This window comes from Anomalospiza imberbis, chromosome 1 (assembly GCF_031753505.1).
Source record: "Anomalospiza imberbis isolate Cuckoo-Finch-1a 21T00152 chromosome 1, ASM3175350v1, whole genome shotgun sequence".
NCBI lineage: Eukaryota > Metazoa > Chordata > Aves > Passeriformes > Viduidae > Anomalospiza > Anomalospiza imberbis.
Window position 1 is genome coordinate 109685543 of NC_089681.1, and position 15656 is coordinate 109701198.

The window sequence follows — 15656 nt, forward strand, 5'->3', positions numbered from 1 at the left end:
GCGTGCTTCTCCATGCTGAAAAGCAGCAATTACATGAGGCAGTCTGATAGCAGGTAATATCTCCCCAGCAACCTAACCTTTCTGGTACACATTTCCTGAGGTATTGCTGCCGTAAAGGTGAGATGGAAGAGGCAGTGTTGAAGCCAGGATTTTATTTACAGCTCCTAGTAGTGCTAAAGAGACCAGGAGTGGGTTTTGTCAGCTGTGTTATCCCCACCACAGGGCTCCTGAGGAGCCTGTGAAGAAGGGCTGTAACGTGCCATGAGCTTTGAAGCCTTTATGTTTTTGGGTTTGTAGCAGTCCCCTAGAGGTCAGCAGAGCCTACATTTTGAAACAGCTCTAGCTGATGGTAGCTTTGCAGGAATGATAAAAGCAAGTTTGCTGCTGGCCTGGGAGACCTCTGGCAATTTCGGCTGTTGCTGGGGAAGGGATCAGGCTGGGGAAGAAAAGAATCAGCTCATGAGGCAGGAAGTCCTGCTTTGGAGACAGGCTTTTCCTTTGCAGACAGACAGACAGGTTGAGAACCTGAAGCAAGGGGAAGTAGCAGCTGGAAGATGGGTGCCAGCATTGTCAAAGCTGCATGGGGCAGTGGCAGCTGGTGCCTACACCTCTTGGCTCTGATGGTACCCATTCCTTCTGGGATCACGGTTGCACTGTACAGCATCAGAAGCAATGTCCCAGCAGAGCAAGCTCTGCCCCCATGCCTGTGTGTGTATCTGCACTCCAGTGCTGCAGTGGTGTGGCTGCTGGTCACACTGCTCTGCTCTCAGCGATCACCTGTGTGCACCATGCCATGCTGGCCTCAGCCAAACTGCACCTGCTGATCAGATGTTACCTCTGCTTGCCCAGATCCTTGCAATCCCAGCCTACTTCATGCAGCTACTCTTTTTACCTGCCACCCCAGCCCAGGACTGGAGGTGGAGCTGAGTTTTTCCTGGACTTTTTCAGCTTCTGGGGTTGGAACAGCAGTGTAAGGGAGCCAATCTCTGCCACATTGAAATGACTTGAGGCTGACAAGCAGGTCACAGACAGTCATTCCATGTCTGGTCAACATAGACATTATCCATGAATTCCATGTCTTTGCTTTGCAGCAAGCAGCCCTGTTGGGGGAGACCTGAAACCAGTGCCTGCAGGACATTGCCAACACATGCATCACACTTCTCAGCAATGAGAAAATGAGTTACCTTGAGTGAACATGAGCTTGCATTCACCCTACACACTGCTCACCCTCTCCCCAGCTACAGCTGCAGGCTAAATAACGGGGAGTGCAGTTGGCAAAATATGCCTCTTTCTCCCCAGCTTTTCTCCTGGTCAGCATACTCAGGTCTATGGCTGCCCCTTTCCCTATTGTTTAGCTGGAAACCCTCCAAGCACAGCTCTCCATTTTCCTCTGCATCCTTAAGGATCATATGCTCAGCTCTAGTGAAGAACAGAGACTTGCAGTCTTGGTTCAGGAGGACACATAGTGCTGGAAATGCAGTGATTCACACAGAAAATCAGTGCCAGCTTTTATGCCTTCACGCTGTCTGGTTTGGTTAATAAAAGTTTGGAAATTTTTATTTTGGCTCTTACTGAAGGTTTTTCTTTTTTATTATCCTATTACTCTCTGTTTACTGTACTGCTTTTTGTTTCTGCAAACCCCTTATCAGGGAAGGTTTTGAGCTGCCTGTGAGTCATGTAGCAGTGATGGGGAGTGGCAGCTCTGGGATCTGAGCATGTGAGTTTGTGCCCAGCTCACATAATCTCATGACAAAGGCTGCTGATGCATCACCCAGCTGTCAGTGACCCTCTTGGCTGCCATGCCTAGGGTGGTCAACCAGGTGCTGGTCACATATCTCTTCCATGTGCATCTGGCTATGGAAAGTGAATGCCTTGACCTTGATGAATTCGGCTCTGTTTTTTGAGCCTTCTGGATTCAGTGTAGCAGGCTGCAATAAAATTATTTATGCAAAACCTAAATTACAAAGCACAGACCATGGACCCTTTCTTACCATCACAAAATATCTGAGCCTGAGGGCATGACAGTTTTATGGATGCAGCAATCCATGAGCTGCAGATATAAAGTGGGATAATTAAATGTTTGCTGAGACCTCTCCAATTGTACATCAGGACCAGTGCATGAGTGTATGTTTTTCCAGTTCTGCAGGATAGCAGGAGACACCTTTCTGGGAATCACCAGAGCAAGGCTCTTGCTAAATTCCTTTAGATTTTGTCAATGTACAGCTTTTTTGTTATGTCATCCAAGAAAAGGGAGGGCACTACCTGCAAAACTGGTAACATGATCACTAACCAGGGTTCATCAGCACTCCCTGAACCCTCCCAGGCAGAGATGAACAATCAAGTAGGTCACTGGCCCCGTGCAGCATCCCTGCTAAAAGATAGATTGCATTGCAGCAGCAGATCAGCAAAGGCCCCAAGAACATGTTTTCGTCCATCAGCACATGAAAGAGTTTAAGAGGGAAACTGGGGATAGACTTGCCATCTCTGGGTTAGAATCATTAAGGTTCAAAACCGCCTCTAATTAATCATCGAGTCCAGCCTTTTACCTAACACTGCCAGATCCACCACTAAACAGTCTTCAGAAACATGTAAGAAGTGGTGGAGATAACATCTCAAAACTGGAGTGTTTCTGGAGAGAAGAAAGGTTGTCAGTGTGGAGCCCAAGCAATGAACAGCAGCCACTGCCTCTCTTCTTCCTCCTCACTAGTCCCCAGTGAGGTACTCTGCATTTGGTCCTGCTCCAGAAGCTGCAGCCAACCTCTGGCCCCTTCTCCTGTCACTCAGCTTTCTCAGCCTTTGCAAAAAGAGCATTGGCAGGACCCCAAATCCTTAGAACTATGCGCTATCCTGCTGCCGGTGCTCCACACCCAGCCAGCCACCACACTGAACAGACAGGGCTTTTTGCTGCTCTGTGAGGGAGGCACTGCTGCAGTTCTGAGACTGAAGTCCTCTACACCCTTGGCACAGCCTGTCACCACGTCCATTTGCATGAACCTGTACATGTTATCACACATTTCACCACCAACTGTTCTTTCAGAACAATAAAAGTCATATTTTCCTTCCTAATAAAGTCTCCTCCCTCCTACTGGCCCTGCAACAGGGCTGTTTGTACACTGTATAGCAAGCCTTACCCATGGAGAAGGGACCTGCCTAGGCCTACAGGTTGCTTAATGGGATGATGATGCTGAGAGTTACTACAATCAAAGCAAAGTGACCAAGTTTAGCCATTCAGTCATCTGCAGTGGCCTGATGCTTGCTGTTGTGTATCAGACTTTTAGACACACAAGCAAATCACAGAGAAGATGTGAATAGCATGCTTCTGACTATTGCCACTGAAGCTAGCATGTCTGATGGGCAGCTCATGCGGTCTTGCACGTCCCTGAACCCCTGTTCTCCTTTGCCTTTGTAGCTACTGCTTGGCAGAGTAAACCTTTCAGTCAGTGCCTGTCACCTACCTGTCATTTCTCAGAATGCATGCACTCTTTTCCAGAAGTGGTACTTAAATAGTCTCAATCTGCATTCCCAATATCTCATAAAAATGATTCATTAGCTGTGATGGCAGAGGAGTAGAGCTTCCAAGAAGAAGGAGAAAGTGATGAAATAACTGATGCTCATATTAGCTCTCCTGGCAGTGGAGATGGTGGGCATGTGCTTCTGAATGGACAACCTTGCTCAGAGTTACATCTCTACTGACACCCCCAAAACAGGTCACAGTTCACAGCCTTTCTGATGAACAGCACAGCCCCTCCTAGCGAAGGTGGGCATTTCTTTCAAGTATCCTTTGAAAGATGCTCTGTCCTCTTCCCTGCTCCTCTCTGCTCTTGCTTATACTACTACAGCAAATGGTATCCAATGCAGGGAATGTGGGAACAGGGATATGGTTCACCAAACCACAGCCAGCCAGAAGAGCAGGTCAAATGCCAGGGTGGGAGTCACTGCCAACAGCCAGTGAGCAGCAGCCTTGAATGTGGAACTGTCTTGCCCACAACAACACATCAGGACTTTGCAAAGTCCCCATCAGTCTTGGAGGGCAAGAGAAAGTGGGGTGGAAAACAGGGCTTGCAGAGGCTGACCTGCCAGATCTGCAGTGTGGACCCTTGTGGCTATTTTCTCTTTCATATCATGTTGGTGCCATATGAGCGACTCCATGTGAATGTGGACTGACTCATCCATGGAAGAAAACCCTATGTGAGGAGGAAACAACTTGATCTGATGACCTGTTCTGTGTTTGAAGACAAAAGTCTGGTTTAATTCCCCTCCTCTGCTGTGTTTGACTGCATTCCTTCAACTCCGTGTGATATAATCTTGCATTAATGCCATGAGGGTTACCTCAGAAATCACAGAATTATAGAATCACTAAAGTTGGAAAAGACCTCTAAGTATCTCAACTCCAAAGGCAAGGATCTTCTTTATTTCTTAAATAAATACATGTTTTGTGACAAAGTGCAGGGAATTAAAGTATCCCAGGTCTGCAGGTAGGCTGTTACTGGGGACAGCCACTGGAATTTCAAGTCCATGGGAATAGACTGGGCAGGACCAGCTTAGTTCCTCTGCAGTGGCTCTGACCTCCTAGCAAGTTAGCGCTCAAGATATTACGGATGCCTCTGGGTTTGTTTATTGATAAACTTGTTAAATTGTGAAATCTGTGTGAAAATACACAGTTAAAACTGATTTTACTGACATAACTCAGTGGTTTACGAAAAGAGCAAAATCCCAGTTTCCTCTTCAGCTTAATCAGTGAATCTTAGAGCTGGTTTTCATCCAGCTCCTGCTTTTTTTGTCCATCTAAACAGTTGCTTTATGGCTGCATAGAGAACTCCAAAGGATGTTTTGGTGTTGCCTTTTCTGTTCATCTTCAGGATTTTCTGGGTCATGGACTCCCCTGTCATGCTGCCCTGGCATGTGTCCATGACTTCTAGAAGTGCCTCAGAGGGTAGACAACAGGGCTGGACCTTGAATAACCTGGCTGTGATCCAGGAGAACTGGACAGTCCACCTCAAAGCTTCGGCAAAGGCACAGGTAAGAAGCCATGTGCTGATCAAACCCTGTCATCAGCTGGGTGAGCCACAGCTCCGTGAGCCAGTGTTCCTGTGCAGAGGTGGCACAGCCATGCTATGTGTGCCAAGGCAGGCACCCTGGCATAACTCCACATCCTTCAGCTTGCCTGCCCCCTCCTACACTGGCATAGGAAGTTTTCTCCCCAGCCCTTCCCTAATTGCTGGTTCCTGGACTCTGGCCACTATTTGCTGCTCCCAGTGCCTCTGGTACAACTGTCTGCAGAACTGTGAAATAAGCTGTGTTAAAGACCAACAAGGGCAACCTGGTTTCTGGTTTCTTCTGAAGGGGTGCTTTAAACCTGAGGCCTGTTAGCAGCTCATTTTTACAGTTGCTTCAACTCAGGGAGCAAGGGATGACAGTGCGAGAGGACAGGGATGGCAACAGGATGGATGGGAACATCTTCAGTCGTCTTTGCTGCCAAAGCTGGCGAAGGAACATCCTTACATTTCATCTCTGCTAGAAGCTCTCTCTACTCTTCACAGGCTCCCATCACTTTGTTGGCAGATCCTACATTGCTTGAAGGATTTACTCCATTTTCCTTTAGGGATTAAATGGTTCACATAGTTTGACATTTATTATGCTATGGCATATGTGGGACTATCATTAACATTAAAAGGAAAGATACATCCATCAGCAGAGAATAATCTGCTTAATGGCTAAATAGGAAAGCTATGTACATTAAATTGCAGTCAGCTTCATGATGTAGTTTTCCCTATGATAAAATTGAGACTTATTTTGAAACAGGAAATAAATTTTCCCTCTTTTTATTCATTGGGTGCCATAAATACAAACCTGCCCCTTAACAACCTATAGAAGTCTCCACTACAATGTATTTATAGGACCTGATGTGCCATGGATGCCTTAATGTAAAATCAGCTTCTGTTTTTTTTGGACTGATGGCTTTTGAAGTGACAGATAGCCTGAGACATCATTTGTCTCAGCTCACACTCTGTGCCAACCCCTGAAAAACTTATACAGGCTGAACTTAAGCATTTGAAGTTTTCTCTTCTGAAAAGCAGGAGACAAAGTGATTTGAAAGAAGGCTGAAAAAATTTAGGTGGACAATAAGTACTTGATTTGTAGAGGTATAAGTTACCACCACATATTTAGTTGTTCTCAGGAAGGGAGTAAAATCTGGATTAATTTCATCAGAAAATTCAGACCGATTATACTTAAGTCCATGCTATTTCAGTAACTAAAGTTCTGGCTACAAATTTGCATAAACAAGGATAGAAAATCTTTGTTACGTGTTTTAATGTATGAAATGGAAGTAGAGCTAGGAAAAATGGGAACTAGGGAAGAGTCACTGAGGAACCAACAGTACCAAGACTTGAGACTACCACTTGAACTACTGCCTTCTCCATTACACATTCAGGTCTTCAGTAGATGTAAAGCAGTTGCTTATACTCATATTTAGAGTGCATTTACCATTCTGCTGCCCACACAGGTTGTGAAGAGTGTGGGCAATAGGCAGCCCCTGTATGTTCAGCAGCATGAGCAGGAAATAGCACCTGGATGGCATGCACACTTCTGGAGGAGGTCTTGCTCAAGTGAGACATCATTCTGCATTTGCCCACTCATTTCTCTCCAGTCCTGCTCTCTCGGTTGTGTCAGTGAGACTATTTGTAAGGACATACAATGAAGAAACTGAAGATTTGTGTTGAAAACAACCTCCATACAGATGAGTTATTTCTAACCCAGGCTGGTTCACCTTTTGGCCCCAAATCAGAAGACGATGGAGTAACAAGTGGGGATTCTTAAGGGGTGAGGAATAGCAAGAAAAGAAGCTACAGCTAAAAGCAATGTGAGTCAAATGACTGCCTGAGATGGTGGTGTGTCACTTGTTGTGTACGTGCTTTACAGCTGTTTGGCTATGGACCACGAAGTGCTGGTTGAAGTTACACCTAAACCACAAGTGCTTAAGTACTTGAATGCACAACTGTGTTAATTAACAACTATTAACATATCATCAAAAGTGGAAGAACATAACTGAAGCTTCTTTCACTCGTCTCGAGGTTAAAAAAGTACCGGGAGAAATCAGGACAAAGTGTGTTTCCTTCTCTACAAATTCCCTCGTCACCCTTCTCTTCATTCCCACTGGATAAGCACTTCTCCTGCTGCTGGACACTGGGTATCTCTCAGCTGCTAAAAACCAATTCAATCAGGCCAGATATGTGGGACCTACACCTGGGTTAGAATGACCCCCTCAGCCCCAGCATCTTCCCTGAAGACAGGGGAAAGGTCTGAGGTGGAGTGGAACGAAATCGAGCTTCCCTGACCCTCTGCCAGCCCATCAGCAAACCTGGGGGATGGCTCAGGCTTCTTCCCAGCTAAGTTCTGGTTAACTGGAAATGTACCAGGCTTGTACTAAAGTACCAAGCAACATGCTCAGTACAGGCAAACCAGAAGCCAAAGGAATACCATCCTTTGGTATACAAAGGATACAACAGTACAACAATACAACAGTTTCCAGTATAAACCCTGTATGTGCTACAGTCTGGTAATTAGCAGCTTGTTGTTTATGTCTGGGATGGATAATAAATACATCGTGTCCTGTCTTCTCCTCTTCCTCTTCCCATCCCAAATAAGTAGGTTCTGTAAGTGCTTTTCAGGGCTGCCATTGGCCCTGAACATGAGCTATCCTCAGCAGAAGGTACATTGAAAGGGGATAAGCAACCACCACAAGCAAGTACCTTAGTCCCTTCTCTGGCCCCTTGCCTCCATCTGTCTTTGCAGCCTCTGACACTCCATGGGGAAAGAAGCTACAGCATAATTTCCTCCCTCTTTCCCCCCATCCTCACTGCTGCTGGGAGAGCAAAGAGGGAAGCTGGAGCCAGGGTGGTCCCAACCGGCCTCATGGCAGCTGCAACAGCTGCAGCCCTTCACCCTACAGGGGCAAAGCTGCTGGATGCTGCAGTGTGAAACCAGGGGAATGGAGAAATTGGTGCCTTGCAACATTTCGTATCAATATACAAGCTGTGTCTTAGTTGCTTCCCTGCAAGTATAATCTCTAAAGTTACCTCTGCCATCATTGCTTTTGAAATAAAATATTTTTTTCTGTCTGACATCAGGATAAGAAACCTCAGCCACAAAGCAAGTGCTCCTTAGACCTTCAGACTTGGAAGTGATTTTTCTTAACACAAGCAACAGGCAGCATTCATTAAAAACCTTAGCCCTGGAGCAGGGTCAAGCTGAAAAACTTAATATTCTGCTGCTTTACAAGTACTAACCTGGCACAAATTCATCCTGCCTTCTGCAGCTGCCCAGTATGATTTGAAGAGATGAAGAGGGAAAATCTAATGAAGAAGGAGTGGAGTTTGGGCAAGTAGATGCACTGGATACAGGGGAGCTTCTCAGATACTGTTCCTTGTTCCCCGAGGAGAAGGAGCTCAGATGGCTTTGGGCAGTTTGCAATTGCAAGGGATCATATTTTATTTTTCGCTGGTGGCCAAGTCAGCTGCTGTATTAAAAAATGACCATGGCCAAAATCAGCACTGGAGTTGGGTATGATACGGGAATAAAAACCATGCTGTAGTACATCTGCTCCCCTGGCACACAGCCCAGCATGTTAACCAGAAGTGTTGGGGAGGACGACGAGAGAGAAGAAGGAGATATGGCCTCCAGAGGCTTCTGTGTTCTGGCAGCAAGTGTCTCTAGGGCAAAATCTTCCTGTTTTGTGTGTGTTTGTGCATCCCTGTGCAGGACACTCTTATACATGTGATTAGACATTTTCCTGAATAGGAGCAATCTCAAGTGCAGGTTTCCAAGCTTTTGTCCTGATCTCTGACTGGGACTTATGAAAGGACAGGGCATAAGATTCTTGAGGGACTGTGTGGGGGGATGCAATTACCAGGCTTGCCAGTCTGGGCAGGCGTACAGGGAGGCAGCCAAGTGAGACTGGGAGGTCAGTCTGGGAGCTTCCATGAGAATGCCCTGGGGCTGGCAGCCAGAGCCAACCCTATTCTTCTTCTGAGTAACGGCCTGTTTTTGCTGCAGGGAAGCAGATCCCTCTGTGCTGCCTCATCCTGCTCGCCCTACCCAGCTGCTGGAGACTGCAGCAAAGGGAGTCCCAAAGGCAATGATTTGGGGTCAGAAACCTCCTGACCCCCACCTGCCTCTTGCTAGAGCTCTGCAAGCTGTCACATATGCTGCCAGTCCTCAGGGGACGATAATTGTAGGATGGGGTCTTGCAGTATAAGTGCTTGGGGAGCTATTTCTTTGTCTGGATTTCTCTGCTGCTGCCACAGAGGGGTACTGATCTCTGCCTGGGAGCCCTGTGTGCAGTCACTGTGTCAATATTTAATCATGGTAATTAGTAACAGGCTGGGTGGCTCAGGAATTCACAGCTCAGCATTTACCTCATTTACCTCACCCCTCTTTTGGACACATAAGGATTGTGTCTATTGCAGAGAGAAGCAGATACTTGTGGAAGTACAGCTGCCCCATTTTTTGGTAAATATTTTATTTATAGGCTTTTACAAATCCTTTTGCTTTGGTGGCACATGATGCTGTGAAACTAGGAAGAGAGAACTTCATTGCAGGTCAAAAGAAGTTCTTTTTGTTTCTAACCCATGGACAGCTGCCCTTTGCTACCAGTGTTTTAAGGCTTTTAAAAACCACAGACTGGTGGCAAAGCAGCAAGCTGCCTTTTCCCTCTGAAAACTGGATTAAAACAAACACTTCATGTCTCACCAAGCTCTATCCTTGCACAGTAGCAGAGTAGAACATATATCCAGTTTCATCAATTAATGCCCTGCACCTCTCCCAAAGGCATCGGCTACCAGGACTGGGTCCTCTCTGTTTCAAGACATGAGGCTCAGCCAGCAGAATGGGGCTAACTGCTTCTGAAATCTTTAGGAATTTCTGTTCAGGAGTTACAAATTAAGCTCTTCTTGGAGACATCATAAATCAGATCCAAGGCTGCCTGCTTTGAAGAGCCCTTCCAACACAGCAGAAGGACTCTCACTTGTGATGTACATGAGCCATGGCTCCAGGATATACCCATTCTTCATCTGTGAAAGTTCAAGTTAATAGCTGTAGGAAAATGAATTAATTGGTGTAATAAAATCAAAACCAAGTGCAAAGATTGCAAGGGGAACAGGCAATAATGTGGCAGATAAAACTTAATATTGATAAATGTTTCTGGGACTCTTTTTCTTGTAAAAGAGACAATGCAGAGGGGAGATCCTAAAGGTCTGTGGAGTCATAAGTTTTGTGACCATGGAGAAGAGGAAAAAGGTTTTGACTTTCTCTTCCAATAGTGGGGGCCACTAAATAAAACTAGCAAAAGGCAGGTTCAATTAAATTCTTCAGCAAAATGTACTCAAGTGCTGGAATATGTTACTTAACACAGGATGTGGATGCCCAAAATTTCACTCAACTAGTATTTGTGGAAGAACAGATATTCATGAGACCAGAAATGGCTGTAGTGACCTTCCTCCACTTTTCTTTTTAGCCTAATTTCTTTTTAGTAGCAGAGGAGAAGTGGCATGTAGCCATCAGAATGGGAGGTGTCATCAGAATTGAGTCCTGAACAGGAGAGACCTGTCAGAGAAACAAAATTTACAGTTCATATGAGAAAACACATCCCCATCACATATTGAAACTTCTGGTGTTAGCACTTAGTGCACAACAGAAGACAAGTCACTTGGTCAGTGTCTCCTCATCCATCCTTATCCTCGCATATCCTCATCAGGGCACTGATCACACCACATCAGGTGTCTAGGATATATGACTGATGGAAGATGTCGGTTTGAGGTGACCACACCACTCACCAGTCTTGGCACTCTGCAGAAACATGAATCAGTGGACCAAGTGCTGATAGCGGTGCTCAAAGACACAGGGTAAGCTGTGCTCCTGCTTTTTTTAGAGTGCAAATACTACAAAATATTGTAAATACAGAGTGATAAGCCTCTCTCCTTGCTGCTGGCCTGTGGGACCACAAACTGGGAGAAGGTCTATGACACTGTGGTGCAGCAAAGGGGGGCAGCAAGGCATGGACTATCCATCAGGTGCCAGTGTGAAGGGACCCAGCTACTTGGCTCTCTCTCCTTACACAGCTGTACTGAGCTGTCATCTCTGTGAGGCTTGCTGAGATCCACCTTCCACCATATCAGCTGCCCACTGCCTCATACAATGCAGGAGATCTCAAGATGTCATTATCACCTTTCTCTGATGCCTGTGTGCACATGCCTGTGTGCACATGCCTGTGTGCATGCATTAACTAGTCATGTGAACACCTATGCATGTATTTTTATAGAGATATAAACAGGGATTTTGGGTCCACTGTTTTCCTAGCAGATGAGGATTTGGAACTCTTTCCTTCCCAGAGGAGGCAATTAGGAAGTCTATTTTAATAAGGACAGTATCCTGTTCTTCCAGTGATCTGTGAGGATGACTGCCACAACAGCCAAGTGGTGCAGCCAGCGAGCATTTGACTTAATCACTTCTTGACAGGAGCTGGTCTCTGTGGAACATTCATAAATAATTATGCTGGGAGCATGGGAGCTAGCTCATTGCTGCAGACCCACAACAAGACATACAACAAAACCCCAACCAAATCCTGAATATTTTCTAATTATTGCTGTGTGGCTTCCTACTAAGCCGAGTTCAGAACAGAGCTTCTTGTTCGTGCTGGAGGGGAGAGGGTATGGCATTAGCATCCCTGGGGGCTCACGAGTGACAAGTAGAGGGAGGGGGGAACATCTGGAGCCCCGATGAGCATGGATGGCAGGAGGCCAGTGAATAGGGAGCTTCACTTGGAGGGTGACAGTTGCGAGGCTCCGTGTCCCCTCTGCTCCTGACAGCAGAGCCTCCTGGAGCTTTTGTTTCTCTGCAGCCAGGATGACAGCCTTGTGCCACTCTTCACCAGAGTACACCTTCCTTCCAGGCATGGATGCTGTGCACATGGCACTGAGCATTGTCAGAGCCTGACAAACAATAGGATATCAAGGAAAAAAAAAGCGGCTTTCTTCAAACACAGACTTTCTCATTTCCAAGCAATATAGCTTTCAATGAGAACATCTTACCTGACTGGACCACTCCAAATAGTCTGAAAATATGCTCTGTGCTGGGGATGATTAGAAAAAAAGCTGCCTTCTCAATGCAAATGAAAACTGGTAACAAGAGAGCGTAATATGGTCAGAGCTTTCCAGGTTCTGTTTTCTCATTCCCCACCCTGCCACCCTTGCTTGCCTCAGTCGTCCTTCCTGTGCTCTGACCCCACACCGATGCTGTCACCACACTGTGCTGTGACCTCTCTGAATGCAGCACTGCACCCCCTGACCCATTGCTGTGCCAGTGAGAGGGGGAGGGGGCTGTGCTCAGCCCAGATGTGTCACAGTGCTGTGGAGACTGAGTGAGCCGGTCACACCCTTACAGCGCCTTACAGAGTGTTTGCTTTGCTGGTTTCACTTCTGAACCATGCTCTGGCATGGCAGAATAACACTCGTGGAGGACTCTGAGTATGTACCTGAATTTGATATTGTATGACCTTCACCACCTCGTGGACCTCCTTAAGGCTGTGCGTGCTAGATTAACTGCTTTGCTTTGTCTGGAGCAAACAGAGAAAACTCCAGGATGGGCTGGAATGCAGTAGAGTGGTTTGGGAACTGGCTGCAACTGTGGTGAGGGCTTCCCTGTGAACCCTTGACATTTGCATTTCCACGTACTGTTCTTTCCCTGCTTATCACACAGTTCTCTAAAACCAACCTCCTCTTGCCTGTTCCCACGCCTACCTCTGATCTGGAGGGGACTGCTCGAGCCATTTTACTGCTGTAGCTCTTGGTGTTCCTAGCCAGCAGAAGTTCTGCAGAAAGACCTAAGGGGGACAGTTTCCAATTTAACATGCGTGGATGATAACACATGTGGTGAAAATGTGTGGGAGACACTCTATTCACTCGGGTAAGTGTTATCCATAAGACACTGGGAGCTCCACAGCTCTGCTGGAGACCTGTATTTTGCATCTACCAGCACACCAAAACAAAAGCACTTGATATATTTCAGTATTCAGAGGAAAGCAATGATCCAGGGGAGTAGGAGTGTCTAAATAACACTACCAATAAGAAAAGACTGTACAAATGGGCAGTGCTCACTAAGACCAGAAAGGAAAACAGAAGATTTAGAATGACTGCAGCCCTCAAACATGCTGTTGCTGATGGGCAGGGAATAGTCTTTCCACCACAGGCAGGACAAGGAAAAGTGAACTTAAACTTCAGCAAGGGAGACTTAGATCAGAAAATTAAGTTTCCTAACTCTAGGCATTGTGAGACACTGGGGGAGATTGCCTGGGTGTTTGTTGAGCCTCTGTTGCTAAAGGTTTCTAAGAGCAGACTAGAAAAACTTGTCAAAAATCTAGTTTATATCTAATTGATTCTATCATGGAGCAGAAGGGTAGACTAGGTGGATACTAAAGGTCTGAGGCAGTCCTTTTTCCTGAGGCTTTTTTAGATATGCTAATGATAGTGAGTTCCTAAGAGCTAAGTATTTGTTTTTAATACCAAGCATAGCTGGTATATTTGGCATGGTCTTAATCATGGTCTGGCTAAAAAGAGAAGCTTCCCTTTCAGTCAACTAGCAATGTTCCAAGCAAATTATCTGTATTTAAAATGCTATTCATGGCACATATTTTAAAAGCAGCATGTTCTTCAGTTTGCCAGCCAGCCACCTTCTGAACGCGGAGCACATGAAATGCTTGGGTCACACATTTATGAAACCTGTGTCCCCATGTACTCCTTAAGTTACCAAGGATCTGTGATTTATGACAAGAAGCAGCCTTGCCTGCTGACCAGGGTTAGAAGTGCTTACATATGCAGGTAAGGTGTCAAGTCAGAGGGGCTGGGAATTCCCATCATAGGCTGGAACAAGCACCAGGGACACTCCACTCTGGAGACTTCCAGTTACTGTCCAGTACAGTACAGAACTTTCCAGAAGAGCATGAGCTAGCCTGGCTTGGCTTACTGTGCCCACCAAAATCACACAGGTTCAGATGAGGCAACATACCAAAATCCACCGCTAAACTGACACCCATGGAAAAATTGAGAACAAAAAGATAGAAGAACAAAGAGAAATAAGTACACATGAGGCACTGCAAAGCCAGCCACCTGCTTGTGCTTCCAGAACTCTCCCTTCATGTGTGGATCCTGCAGGAATGCGAGGCAGAGAAGCATGCACAACTGTAGGGAAAATTATCTCCCATGCTGGTGATGCAGAATGAAGAAAACTCTATCTCCAAACCCATGTGGGGAGTAGGATGGTGCTAAGCTCTGCCTTAAGTCTTCTTTTGCTGGGAAAGTCCTGGCAGGATGGATCAGGAATTCTGTGGCAACCTAATTTAAATATGAAAACATACAGAGTACGTATGAAAATTAATGCACAATTCAGAGCCCTGTGTGCTGGGCTGGGGCTTGCTTCTGACAAGCTTACACTAAAAAGTAATTAACTTTGAAAATGAGCTGATTGGATCAAGAAAGGGAGGCAAACATTTTCAGTCTGACAGCCATTTCAGGCCAATTTCAGTTCTTTGACACTATTTCAATAAATTCCATTTTTCATCTGCTATTATTGTGGTTTTCCCCAAAACAGTGCACAACCTTAAATTCCCAAGGCCTTGGGGATAATGTGGATAAACTCATGGATTTTGGGAGAATATGGATAAACTCATTAGCAGGAGCAAAATGATCACTGAATGAATTAATTTACATAGACATTTAAATGGCTGCTTGCAGACATTTCTTTTGCTAAAAGGAGAACAGTTTCCTTTCAGAGTTACTGTCTTGTGCTTTGGAGAACAATTTGCCAACAGTTTGCATTGAGTTTTCTTCATGTGACGATGGTTGTTTTGAAAATAACTGAGGTAAAACTTCACCAAATGCTTTGTTCCCAGTCACACTAGCTCCCGAGCTTTTTCTTGCTGAAAACTTTTGCTTCTTTTTCTCAGTTTTGACATCCCAGTTTTTCAGCAGGGTATGGAGACTTTGGCAGTTGTCAAGCATGGAAGTAAGGTAAGTGTAAGCCTTTGGTGAAGGGAAGGAGACAGATGCATTAGCTACCTGCCAGAATGGAAATTTACCAGGGGTGTGTCTGTCTGACCCAGCTCAGCACCAGGTTGTTTTGTGCCACAGATGTGCAATGTCTGCCTTGGCACTCAAGGCTGGCACACAGTGAGTTATTGTGTAAAGGATGGAAATAATAGAAAAGATGACAGCAGTTTCAGACCTCTTTGTCTTCTGGGAGCCCTGGCTGCTACAGCAGATGAGCCCTTCTATCTTGATGACAACACACTGGGATAAGCCCCCGTGAGCAGCTCCAGGTTCACTGGTGTTCCTACAGGGTGGTATCCACTCTACAGATTCACCTGTCACTGACAGCAATCTGCTCCAGCATGTGGACTGAGCTTTGAGGAGTCCTTTGGACAACATGCTCTAATGCCCTTCTTAATAAAATTGTAGTTCCCGAATAGGTGCATGTGGTATTTTCAGTGGATAAGACACATACTCCTCCCCATTACATGAACATTGACTAATAATGCCCTGTTATGTGTGCATTGGTTATCCTGTCAACAAGATACACCACGGTTAAGCAGCAAAGGCACAGCATCC